We start from the raw sequence: 14,211 nt of genomic DNA on the forward strand, positions 1-14,211 counted from the left end.
GGGGGTGACGGGGACTCGAACTCGCGACCCTCGGATCACGAGTAGACCGTCCTTAACCACCTTGCCATGTCGGGCCGTTGTACTTGAATTTCACACATTTTCAATCCAACGTATATTCGTGGGAGAAACGCTAACACATTACACATTACCGGAAGTGCTAGTTTTGTAACGGGATATGACGTCAGATTGTGGTTCAAATTAAAGTAACTTTGAAACGTATTGGAAATTGACAATCTTTCATGCCAAGTAACTTTCGAGAATTATTAATTTAACACAACTTGTAGTTCCACGTGTTAGAATAAATGATTAATAGCTTATTTTATGATCGAATTCTCAGAAGTTTAGGAAATGGTATTATTCCTTTGACGATTTTAAACATTATTTTTGTATTATGCGAATTTCATATCAAAGTTACCTACGTTTCATCAACGTAAAGTCTTTCGTTGGATTAACAAGAGACAAAATATACGCCCTATTCTATATATTGAGGTACAGATTTGTTTGAAGACGGAAGGAGATTTTTACTGCTGTCGAATAACTTTGAAATAGTTATTTTACATTCTAAAGCCATAGTTTTAGAATTATAATTCAGGCCAAGTATTTTATTTTTCTTTTCACTGGAAGGTGGCGCTATTTTCTGGTTCGCATTTCTGCAGGATACCTTCCGAACTTTTTATGCCCAGCTGATATAGCGGTAGGATTTACAACCCTAAAATCAGGGGATCTATTTCCCTCGGCGGACTCAGCAGACAGCTCGATGTGACTTTGCTATAAGAAAAGCACAAATACGCAATCCTTACCTTTCGAAGAGTACTGTGGTTGTTCAAAACTTGTATAAGCGAGATTCGCTTGATGTCAAATACTATAAGCTCTTAAAAATTACCGTAACTAGTGTGGAAACTGTGCCCTATATTAACCCTAAAAAGTCGACAAAAACCACGTTATATTTTTCTCTAGTTACTATAAAACGATTAAAATAACAATTAAAAATTCAATGATTTTAGAAAAAATATTCGTCAAAGCTCATAATACACAGGTAAATAAGTTCTGTTTATCTTGTTTATTGTTTTTTTTAAACTAGGCTATTTCTTATGTCTTCTGAGAAAAAACAAGCCCCGAATTTCAGAGTTGCAGAATAGAAATTTACTGATGTTTTTACCTGTGGATATCTACTATCTTCTACGATTATGTAAGCATTATCAATCCGCAGGTATAGGCGCTCGACTTGTAATCCGAGGGTCGCGAGTTCGAATCCCCGTCGCACCAAAATGGTCGCCCTTTCAGCCGTGTGGGCGTTATAATGTTACGATCAATCCCTCTATTCGTTGATAAAAGAGTAGCCCAAGAGTTGGCGGTGGGTGATGATTACTAGCTGCTTCCCTCCAGTCTTACATTGCTAAATTAGGGACGGCTAGCACAGATACCCCTCGTGTAGCTTTGCGCGAAATTAAAAACAAACAAACATTATCATCCGGAAGTCTTAGCTCAGTTCTAATTTATGTGTTTACCAACTTCAACAAATGTCGTTTTGTCTCTAGTCTGTGGTGTTTGCTTCTTAAATGTCTTTAAATAGTTGGCCAGATGGAATATCTGACGGTCACAATAAGTGATGTTTGAATACGCTATTTTAACATTAATTTGGAAATTTACCATTTCGCTACAGTTCATTTTGCCATGTTCGGTCTTGTTCTGTTTGACGACTGTGCATATTACCAATAGCTCTGCAGCGTAGTTTATTTCACAAAAGAATCTAGGATGCTCAAAGCACACCACGTCTTAGTCCAATAGCACAGAAGTCCACAGACACTGAGTCTGGCTATTTGATTGGTGTGTCAAGATATTAAGGTACACGTACGTTTAGTCAGGTGTCGCTATTTCCCCAAATTTAGGTACGGTCAATACGGTCATGTACAGTCGGTCATCTTTTTCAACATATCCTGGAAGCAAATGTGTCGCTTTTCCAGACAGAGAGCCTTCTTGATTAAGTTGCGTACTGCTCCCTGGGTCACGTGGACGGCTTTCGTCACTGACCTTTCTACTCGAGGATTCCATCCTGACTTTAAATCAGCTGGTATTATCAAGTGATTTGCTAACTTGCAAGTTCAAAATAATTTAAAACGTACTCAACCCTCTGAAAACACATGCTTGATCTCATGCGTAATAATAGTCAATTACGAAACAAGAAATGTTTTCTCAATGTTTTGATTAAACGAGTATCAGTAGCAAACCAGTGTTACTTGTAAAACGACTTGTGGCCACGTGTTTTCTTTACATTTCATACTATATGAATATATCCCAATACACTGCTTAGAAAACGTTTTACTCTGGAACGGTGGTAACAACAGATTCTTAGAACCAAGATAAATATTTTACTGACCATTTTAGAATACAAAACAATAACTACGTTTTCATCTGAATATGAAACAAAATGTGAAAGAGACAAGCTTGGAAATAACTATAAACTATAATGTTTTCTTCAAGGTATCTGCACAGTAAGCACTGCAGGGATCGAACCTGCATTTTAGTTGAGTGTTTTATCGTTAACTTTTCCTTTCGGCGAAAAGCATTTATTAAGTTAGCTTTCGTTTGAAGTTGCCAATAAGATAATTCAACCATTAATGAAAGAACAGTGTGTAAAATATTTGAATTTATGTGTACTAGGTTGAGAGACTGTCTATTTATATTAATTAATATTAAACTGAAATTATAATTGGGATCCTTTCCTTTTCTAATTCAGTTCATCATTTTAATCCATCTCTCAAATGTAAGGAACTCCTATGCTATAGACAACACTGTTAAATATGCTAACTTTGGTGTTATTAATAGAAAAACTCGTGTTGTAATGTTTGTTTGTTTTTTTGAATTTCGCATAAAGCTACTCGAGGGCTAGCCGTCCCTAATTTAGCATTGTAAGACGAGAGGGAAGTCAGCTAGTCATCACCACTCACCGCCAACTGTTGGGCTACTCTTTTACCAACGAATAGTGGGATTGAACGTAACATTATAACGCTCCCACGGCTGAAAGGGCGAGCATGTTTGGTGCGACAGGGATTCGAACCAGCGACCCTCAGATTACGAGTCGAACACCTTAACCCACCTGGCCAGGTCGGGCCGACTACGCTCATAAGATTCTGAAGTGTCATAGTTGTATCAGTAGATCCGTCTAGAAAATAACTCGAAACATTTAAGATAGTTTATGCGTAATCTGCCTATATTGGTAGTTTATTATATTGTGATTTTATGTGAAAGGTTATTTCTATGCTATTTGTTTTTCCCAGTTTATGTCAGAGTGTTTATTTGTTGTGAAAGGTTCGTTATGTTTTAACTTTGCAATTGTTATTACCCCTAGTGGCACAACTCTAAATCAAAAGACTTATAACGTTAAGAATCGGGTTTCGATACCTGTGGTGGGCACAGCACAGTTAGCCCATTGTATCACTTTGCACTTAACAACAAATAAACAAACAAGAGCTGTTAGCGTATAAATTATTAATGTGTTTTAATTTTTTATAATGTATTCATTTTATGTTTGAAGTATTTTAAAAGCGTTTTATTTTCTTAATGCATCTTTCTTTGTATCAATGGATTTAATTTGTTTCAACTTTAACAGGTTTACTTTATCAGTTAATAATACTGTTTCTTGTTAAATTTTATTATTCTGTTTTCTGAATATAATTTATTGTTCAAGAGATTATGTTTAGTTTAAAGTACTGTAGAAGGTGGGTGACTAATGTTAAATGTTTATCATGCTATATTTTATATTACTATTTTGAAAAGCTGTTTTCCATTTGTGACAGTAAGTACTGCTAGACAAGCACTTTTACAGGGGTGAGGATGAAATTCCCAATTTCTTGAGACATACGCGAGTATTTAAATTGAGTTTTATGTTATAAAGCGATGGACATCTGGGATGACCTGTGTTTCATTTGAGGAGAAATGTCATACAGAATCTTCCCATTGTTTTGTTCTTGTTTAGTTCATAAATATTTTTGATAAATAACTGCTTTATTCAAGTTTGATTTCAAGATCAGAAAGACCATCAAGTGAACAACTTAAGATATCACTTCAGTTGCGTGCGACCCCAGAATCACTCTGATTGATCATTAAACGTGTTTTCTTCCTGCAAAAGTAACTGCTGTTAGACAGACAATTGTTGTTGTTTTTCTGTTCACTAACCGGGAAATTCCCGCCCACGAGCGAAAGCAAGAGTGGTCACGTGAGAAATATACGGCCCACGAACATTCTAGATTTGTATTCGTTTCAATGTTTAATATAGCAGATCAAGCTAACTCCTATAAATATATATTTTGGAGATTTATTAAACAGAGGTTTAATTTTCATATTTATAAAATTAATTATTATTAATTATTTTCATAATGGCATCGTTTTCTGCGCGTGCCACAAGGTTTCGTTAAGTTACATTCAAAATGTAGTTAAATTACTTGATTATCATAGTATACGAATAAACTTAGCATTAAAACATAGCTTGTATGTTTGTTTCTGAATTTCGCGCAAAGCTACACAAAGCCTATATGCGCTAGCTTTCCCTAATTTAGCAGTGTAAGACTAGAGGGAAGGCAGGTAGTCATCACCACCCACCGCCAATTCTTGGGCTACTCTTTTATCGACGTATAGCGTGATTGACCGTCATATTATAAAGACCCCACGGCTGAAAGAGCGAGCATGTTCGGTGTGACTGAGATTCGAACCCTCGATCCTCGAATTACAAGTCGAGTGCTTTAACCACCTGGCCGTGCTAATAATCCAAATTGTAATATTATGTAAGTTTTTATTTTGAGACAATACTGAAGAAAATCTTGAATTTTTTGCTAGTGTGCGAATAGTGACATTTGCAAGTATCTTCCTTTTCTAATTTGTTCACCACCGCTCCAAGAAGTACAAAATTAAACGTACTTTAATGATTATAATATAGTTACTAACTAGGCAAATCATAATTTTTACAGCCCACCTGTCACATTTCTTTCAAAAAGTTATCAATAATTTTCTTTGACGTTTATTTATAACAATAAAAAGCCAAGGTTTCAATCTACCAAGTGACATATTATATAAAGTTTTTTTATAAAATCAGGGGTTTGATTCCTCTTGGTGGGCTCAGCAGGTAGCCTACTGTGGCTTTGCTATAAGAAAACAGAATCAATATCGTTGGACTCCCCCGCTAGTACAGCGGTAAGTTTCCGGATTTACAACGCTAAAATCGGGGGTTCGATTCCACTCGGTGGGCTCAGCAGACAGCCCAATGTGGCTTTGCTATAAGAAAATAGACATATACAAAGTCATTATTTACAAACTGAATTCATTGCAGCCAACAAGACATTGGAACATTTAAAACATTGTATATAAAATGTCCATTCCTATATTATAAAGTCACTTGAACAATTCCAATAAAACACCAAAATAAATTGCCTATTTACCAAGTTTTTTCAGTAGCTTTCTCTTCCAAGGTATATATGAAGTGGAGTTTTGTCCATTGTTGTCACTAGGTGAATTCTTTCTCGGCAGATGGTCAGTGAAATCTACTTACAGAATTCTTCTGTGCTATTCTATAAATCGTGTACATAAAGAAGTAATATTATGGAGAAAGGAAATAGGGAGATACTGAGAAGTAATATTTGGCTATTGTAAAAGTACAGTACAATAGAAAGACAAGTATTACACACAGCTAGTGATTAGAGCGAATAAAGATATTAGTGTTTACTCATATGTAATCAGTTTCTAATAACCTAATTATCATATCATACATTCATAAGTTTTGAGTCAATTTATGTGTAAATTTGAAAGTACGTAAGCATTCAGTTATGTTCCACATTATAGAATACAGCGCTTGTATATCTAATATTATAGGTGATCTGCCGTACTTCAACTGTAATGAGGTGTGTCATGACACATATATCACTTGTTTACAGTGTTGTGGGTCACAATCAAGCCACTTAACGTGTTTGTGCATTTTGTTATTCAAAATGATTTTCAGTCTTATTATAACATTTCGCCTAAATCAGAAACCACGCTGAAAAGTATTTGTGGTATTAAAATACTACAAAAATATATACGCTATTATTTTAGTGTTAATACTAAAGATGTATAGGGTTATAAGATATAAGAAATGAACTTCACTTACATCATGTATATATATGGTTATTTGTCAATATTTCAGGCACATGTACTACTTGGACTAATAATTTTGCATTTCTTCGAAGCAAGTTAGTAAACTAAAACCACTCGAGTGTTTGCTTTTATAATTCTTGTCTTTGTCCCGAAGGATTTGTTCGTTTGTTTAAAGTTAAGCACGAAGCTACACAGTGAGCTATTTGCTCTCTGCCCACCAAGAGTTTAAAAAAACAGATGTTTAGCGTTGTAAGTCCGTAAATATACCGCCGTGTCACTGGGGGCGTCCTGACAGAATGCGAAAGAGAAATAGAGCAATAATACGACGAAATTGAACAAAAGAAAAACGTTTTATTTACTTACCACCGAACTACACAGTGGCACAGCTGTGTGTCTACGGACTTACACCACTGAAAACCGAATTTCTATAACCCTGATGGGCAGAGCACAAATAGCCCATTGTGTAGCTTTATGCCTAATTCAAACAAGCTCTTGTTCCTGCAGAACAGATAAGTAAAAATAATAGAAAAATGTCATTTTACCTCACGCTATTAAATAAAGTCTTCTCTCTGGTGAAATGAAACTGAACACAAAAACACGTGGTCCATCAGAGAGGCGGGAGTCTGTAGATTCTATGCCTGAGAATAAATTTAATGGAGAACGCGAATACTCTGAGAAAAATCACTTTCATAGAACAGGCGCCGAATAATATATCTATCCTGTTTCCCATGTTACGCATGACTGTTAATTAAAAAAAAACAAAACACAATATCGTGAGTGTAAAACTGAATGTGGTTTAGGTTTCCTTGTAATAGATTGTTTGTTGTGACTGTGAATTGAACTGATGTTAATTTCTTTCTGTTTGTAATAATAATATTTTTTGGCGAGAGTGTTTAGTCTATCGTTTAAAATAGTGGTAAGTTACTTTATGTAGTTATCTAACCAGAATAAAACTGGGAAACTTTAGGGTTAATCTCAGTGCTCCGTTTTGTTATAGTTATATATTTTGTTAATGATTCTGTATAAAAAGCTGTATGTTACTTAATAGCTATGTTCTGTTAGTAAACGAATAAAAGTTTTGTATGGCTGCTGGCGATAAGGATTATGTAACTGATGTGTTCACTTATTGTTACATAATGTTGCTCATACGTTAAATGTGGCCCAAAGAATTTTGATATTGTTACATGTTCGTATTTCTTGTATTTCCTGATTTTAGTTTAATTTTTTTCGCACTTTCAGAATGTCTATTTAAAGCTTTGTAGAACACAATTCCTTCTGTTTGTGTTGAATTTAGCATAACCCTGAAACACCAGATAACAACGCAAGGATACGTTACGTCAGGAAGAGGTACGTCATTCGTGTGACGTCACGACTCAGGCTAGCAGAACTCCCGCTGCTACGTTTAAAAAAATTTGAATAGTGCATTGTTTATTTTTTACAAATACAGAGCGGTCAGTGTGAAAGTTGGACAATTTATCTAGTAATTTAGCTGATAATGTTCATTAACTGTAATTTGTATCTTAGGCCATTGTGGCAAACACTGTCAAACATGTTTTTCGCGCCTATTGCGGTGTAGTTATTATTGGATTATTTTATACACTGATTCTGTGGGGCGAGTTGAACCATGTGTGTAGTTCTTTTCTGAAATAATAAGTTGTATGTGTTGGATTGGAAGTTATTTGTTTACACAGAAGTGTACGAGTCTTTCAGTTTAATGGCCCGGCATGGCCTAGCGCGTAAGGCGTGCGACTCGTAAATCCGAGGGTCGTGGGTTTGCGCCCGCGTCGCGCTAAACATGCTCGCCCTCTCAGCCGTGGGGGTGTATAATGTGACGGTCAATCCCACTATTCGTTGGTAAAGAGTAGCCCAAGAGTTGGTGGTGGGTGGTGATGACTAGCTGCCTTCCCTTTTTCAAACTTTCAGTTTAAAACTATTTTACTACCGAGTAAACTGATTGGTTTAACAGTATTCAGATTTTTAATTTTGTTTTCTGAATTATTGTAATACAGCTTTTTCCAGTATCTAGGAGGAAACCTGTCGATAGTGATAGGTTTATGAGGCTGGTTAGATAGTGAGAAACTCGTTTGTTTGTTTGTTTTAAAATTTCGCGCAAAGCTACACCAGGTTGATCTGCACAAGCCGTCCCTAATTTAGCAGTGTAAGACTAGAGGGAAAGCAGCTGGTCATCACCACTCACCGCCAACTCATGGGCTACTATTTTACCAACAAAAAACGTCATTGATCGTATTGTTATAACGCCCCCACGACTAAAAGGGCGAGCATTTTTGGGGCGACGGAGATTAGAACCCGTGACCCTCGGATTACGAGTCGCACGCCTTATCCCACTTGGCTATGCCGGGCCTAGCCCTAAGGTACACTGCTTGTAATCGTAATCCGGTCAGATCTAATTCCATTTATTAGAACTCTCCACTAAATTTTTTATCCAGCATAATAACATTTCTCCACACACAGGCTTATTTTCTATAACAAGTCTTTTGTCAGGCACCTTATCAAATCTTAATAACCATCTGGCCATGCTAGGGCCTTGTAAGATATGTCATTGAGAATGATATTTTTGTATGCAGTCGTGCAAAGTTCTAGAAGTAACTTTTAATTGACATAAGATGACCTCTCTATTAAGTACACTGAAATGATTTCTGAATTTCGCGACCTCAGATAACCTCAATGTCGTACCGCACGTCTGTATCTATTCTAAAACTGGTTTGAGTGTCTTGTAGAATGTGGAACAAATGTGTCTAGATTTACCTTTTCCTATTATATCATGCAACTGTATCCTCAACCTACATTTATAATTATTATTTGCTTACATAATTACTGGTCCTTCATGGCCAAGCGTGTTAAGGCATGCGACTCATAATCTCAGGGTCACGGGTTCGCATTCCCGTCGCGCCAAACATGCTCGCCCTTTCAGCCGTGGGGGTGTTATAATGTTACGGTCAATCCCACTATTAGTTGGTAAAAGAGCAGCCCAAGAGTTGGCGGTGGGTGGTGATGACTAGAGTTGGTAAAAGAGCAGCCCAAGAGTTGGCGGTGGGTGGTGATGACTAGCTGCCTTCCCTCTAGTCTTACACTTCTAAATTAGGGACGGCTAGCACAGATAGCTCTCGAGTAGCTTTGCGCGAAATTAAAAAGAAAAATCTGTATTTTTCTGATCGGTAGGTGTCATTTCTGTAGAAAAACGTTGGACAAAGATAGTAGTGTGGAATGGCGGGTATAACGTGCGACAAACAAGTTGTAATTAACACATTTTATTTGTCAAACACCTGGATAATCAAAGTCCTAACACTAACCACAGACGTATTATGTCCGATGAACTATGTACAACACAATTATTTGCACTAGTTGTAGGCATAAAAAGTTGTGAGCACTGATTTTATGTCATGCAAGTGGAACACATCGATCGTGAAATCAGTGACCTGAAGTCAGAAAAACGAGTAATAAACACGTGTAAAAGTAAGTTTCTGCGCAATCTCAGAATTCTTAAACTTCCAAATACGAACGTGCAGAAAAGATATTGAAAGTAGTCCCTTCATAAAATGATTTTTTGATGAATCTTCATTGCTCTGTGTCTCTTTCTTGATTAAAATAGCTTTTAAAATATTGTTTCACAAAAAGACCACTAGATGGCAGAGAAATCCAACTTTATTGTTTTTTTACAAACAATAAAACCTTTTACGATACTAGAAATATAATTTCAATACTCGTGTTGATTCGTGTTCAAAATAAATTAAGTGAACTAAGAACATCACAGAAATATCCAATGTGACGAAACGCTGTCCGTTTGACTGACTGTAACGTCGTTATCTTGGCCGTTGCGGCATCGATCGACAAGCAACTTACACAAAACGACGGCGCTTTCATCAGTGAAAAGCAGCTTTGTCTTTTTAAAATTTATGGAGCCGTATAACGAAAGATCCTCTACTCTGGCTAGATTATATTTGAGGGTAGGTTGGTAGATCTCGTGATGAGTAATAAAATAGAATCGGGTGCACGCGCGCCCCACTCGCGGTATTGCTGGTTCACAATCATAATCTGAAATTTCCCATCATCCAATTTGGTTGTCAAGGAGACACACTGAGACAACAATCGAATTGAAACGCTCGGCTGCAACTTTGTAATAACCCGTATGTTTTACACACAGCATATTTCAATTTTGAAAACGTCCAAACTAAAACGAGTTCCTTCAGCTCAGCAGACAAACGAAACCGAAACCAAAAAGACAGCCCAAAGAGAAGACCCAGAAATTCGTAGTTAAAAGTCACTGCCTCTACCATTACAGTTAATAACTTAAGGGTCACATAGTTGAACAAGTAGGAATATGTCTTTGATAATCAGCTATTTTAAATCTGAATCTTTAAGGATTTATAAAGAGAAACATTTCAGCCAAAAATATATACAGGGTGGCCCGTAAGTCCCTACCCATCCATATGTTATTATGTTATATTCAATTACGCATGTATTATAAATTTGTTTCTCTTTTTTCAGAGAAATATGGCCGATGTAAGCCCATTTACACTTGAAGAGCGTATTGTGACAAGTACGTGGGTACATGAGCGCAAGAATACTGGTGACACCACACAGATACACTGGATACATAAGATACATGGATGGGTAGGGACTTACGGGCCTCCCTGTAGAAGTCAAAATTATAATCAAACAGCACTTGAAGGTAAAGACCAAACATACATATAAAAATGTTGTTTTCGTGAAATACTAGAAATAGATAGCCATTCTTCATACATATATGTTACTAGGTTATAATTAAGTGTTAGAAAACATGTTCATAAAGTATTTAATTAGATATAATTTTGAGAAGAATCGATCATTACTTCCCGTCGTATGACGTCATTCAGTTTGCTTGAACATAAAATATGAATTCGTCGTTGCGTTTAACTTGCTTTTGTTTTGAATTTTGCGCAAAGCTACACGAGGGCTATCTGTGCTAGCCGTCTCTAATTTTGCAATGAAAGACTAGAGAGAAGGTTGCTAGTCATCACCACCCACCCCCAACTCTCGGGCTACTCTTTTACCAGCGAATAGTGGGACTGACCGTCACATTATAACGTCCCCACGACTTAAAAGGCGACCATGTTTGGGGGTGACGGGGACTCGAACTCGCGACCCTCGGATCACGAGAAGACCGTCCTTAACCACCTTGCCATGTCGGGCCGTTGTACTTGAATTTCACACATTTTCAATCCAACGTATATTCGTGGGAGAAACGCAAACACATTACACATTACCGGAAGTGCCAGTTTTGTAACGGGATATGACGTCAGATTGTGGTTCAAATTAAAGTAACTTTGAAACGTATTGGAAATTGACAATCTTTCATGCCAAGTAACTTTCGAGAATTATTTATTTAACCCAACTTGTAGTTCCACGAGTTAGAATACATGATTAATAGCTTATTTTATGATCGAATTCTCAGAAGTTTAGGAAATAGTATTATTCCTTTGACGATTTTAAACATTAATTTTTGTATTCTGCGAATTTCATATCAAAGTTACCTACGTTTCATCAACGTAAAGTCTTTCGTTGGATTAACAAGAGACAAAATATACGCCCTATTCTGTATATTGAGGTACAGATTTGTTTGAAGACGATAAGAGATTTTTACTGCTGTCGAATAACTTTGAAATAGTTATTTTACATTCTAAAGCCATAGTTTTAGAATTATAATTCACGGCAAGAATTTTATTTTTATTTTCACTCGAAGGTGGCGCTATTTTCTGGGTCGCATTTCTGCAGGATACCTTCCTAACTTTTTATGCCCAGCTGATATAGCGGTAGGATTTACAACCCTAAAATCAGGGGATCTATTTCCCTCGGCGGACTCAGCAGACAGCTCGATGTGACTTTGCTATAAGAAAAGCACAAATACGCAATCCTTACCTTTCGAAGAGTACTGTGGTTGTTCAAAACTTGTATAAGCGAGATTCGCTTGATGTCAAATACTATAAGCTCTTAAAAATTACCGTAACTAGTGGGGAAACTGTGCCCTATATTAACCCTAAAAAGTCGACAAAAACTATAGTTCTCTAGTTACTATAAAACGATTAAAATAACAATTAAAAATTCAATGATTTTAGAAAAAATATTCGTCAAAGCTCATAATACACAGGTAAATAAGTTCTGTTTATCTTGTTTATTGTTTTTTTTTAACTAGGCTATTTCTTATGTCTTCTGAGAAAAAACAAACCCCGAATTTCAGAGTTGCAGAATAGAAGTTTACTGATGTTTTTACCTGTGGATATCTACTATCTTCTACGATTATGTAAGCATTATCAATCCGCAGGTATAGGCGCTCGACTTTTAATCCGAGGGTCGCGAGTTCGAAATCCCGTCGCACCAAAATGGTCGCCCTTTCAGCCGTGTGGGCGTTATAATGTTACGATCAATCCCACTATTCGTTGATAAAAGAGTAGCCCAAGAGTTGGCGGTGGGTGATGATTACTAGCTGCTTCCCTCCAGTCTTACATTGCTATATTAGGGACGGCTAGCACAGATACCCCTCGTGTAGCTTTGCGCGAAATTAAAAACAAACAAACATTATCATCCGAAAGTCTTAGCTCAGTTCTAATTTATGTGTTTACCAACTTCAACAAATGTCGTTTTGTCTCTAGTCTGTGGTGTTTGCTTCTTAAATGTCTTTAAATAGTTGGCCAGATGGAATATCTGACGGTCACAATAAGTGATGTTTGAATACGCTATTTTAACATTAATTTGGAAATTTACCATTTCGCTACAGTTCATTTTGCCATGTTCGGTCTTGTTCTGTTTGACGACTGTGCACATTACCAATAGCTCTGCAGCGTAGTTTATCTCACAAAAGAATCTAGGATGCTCAAAGCACACCACGTCTTAGTCCAATAGCACAGAAGTCCACAGACACTGAGTCTGGCTATTTGATTGGTGTGTCAAGATATTAAGGTACACGTACGTTTAGTCAGGTGTCGCTATTTCCCGAAATTTAGGTACGGTCAATACGGTCATGTACAGTCGGTCATCTTTTCCGACATATCCTGGAAGCAAATGTGTCGCTTTTCCAGACAGAGAGCCTTCTTGATTAAGTTGCGTACCTGCTCCCTGGGTCACGTGGACGGCTTTCGTCACTGACCTTTCTACTCGAGGATTCCATCCTGACTTTAAATCAGCTGGTATTATCAAGTGACTTGCTAACTTGCAAGTTCAAAATAATTTAAAACGTACTCAACCCTCTGAAAACACATGCTTGATCTCATGCGTAATAATAGTCAATTACGAAACAAGAAATGTTTTCTCAATGTTTTGATTAAACGAGTATCACTAGCAAACCAGTGTTACTTGTAAAACGACTTGTGGCCACGTGTTTTCTTTACATTTCATACTGTATGAATATATCCCAATACACTGCTTAGAAAACGTTTTACTCTGGAACGGTGGTAACAACAGATTCTTAGAACCAAGATAAATATTTTACTGACCATTTTAGAATACAAAACAATAACTACGTTTTCATCTGAATATGAAACAAAATGTGAAAGAGACAAGCTTGGAAATAACTATAAACTATAATGTTTTCTTCAAGGTATCTGCACAGTAAGCACTGCAGGGATCGAACCTGCATTTTAGTTGAGTGTTTTATCGTTAACTTTTCCTTTCGGCGAGAAGCATTTATTAAGTTAGCTTTCGTTTGAAGTTGCCAATAAGATAATTCAACCATTAATGAAAGAACAGTGTGTAAAATATTTGAATTTATGTGTACTAGGTTGAGAGACTGTCTATTTATATTAATTAATATTAAACTGAAATTATAATTGGGATCCTTTCCTTTTCTAATTCAGTTCATCATTTTAATCCATCTCTCAAATGTAAGGAACTCCTATGCTATAGACAACACTGTTAAATATGCTAACTTTGGTGTTATTAATAGAAAAACTCGTGTTGTAATGTTTGTTTGTTTTTTTAATTTCGCATAAAGCTACTCGAGGGCTAGCCGTCCCTAATTTAGCATTGTAAGACTAGAGGGAAGTCAGCTAGTCATCACCACTCACCGCCAACTGTTGAGCTACTCTTTTACCAACG

This window comes from Tachypleus tridentatus, chromosome 11 (assembly GCF_004210375.1).
Source record: "Tachypleus tridentatus isolate NWPU-2018 chromosome 11, ASM421037v1, whole genome shotgun sequence".
Lineage (NCBI taxonomy): Eukaryota > Metazoa > Arthropoda > Merostomata > Xiphosura > Limulidae > Tachypleus > Tachypleus tridentatus.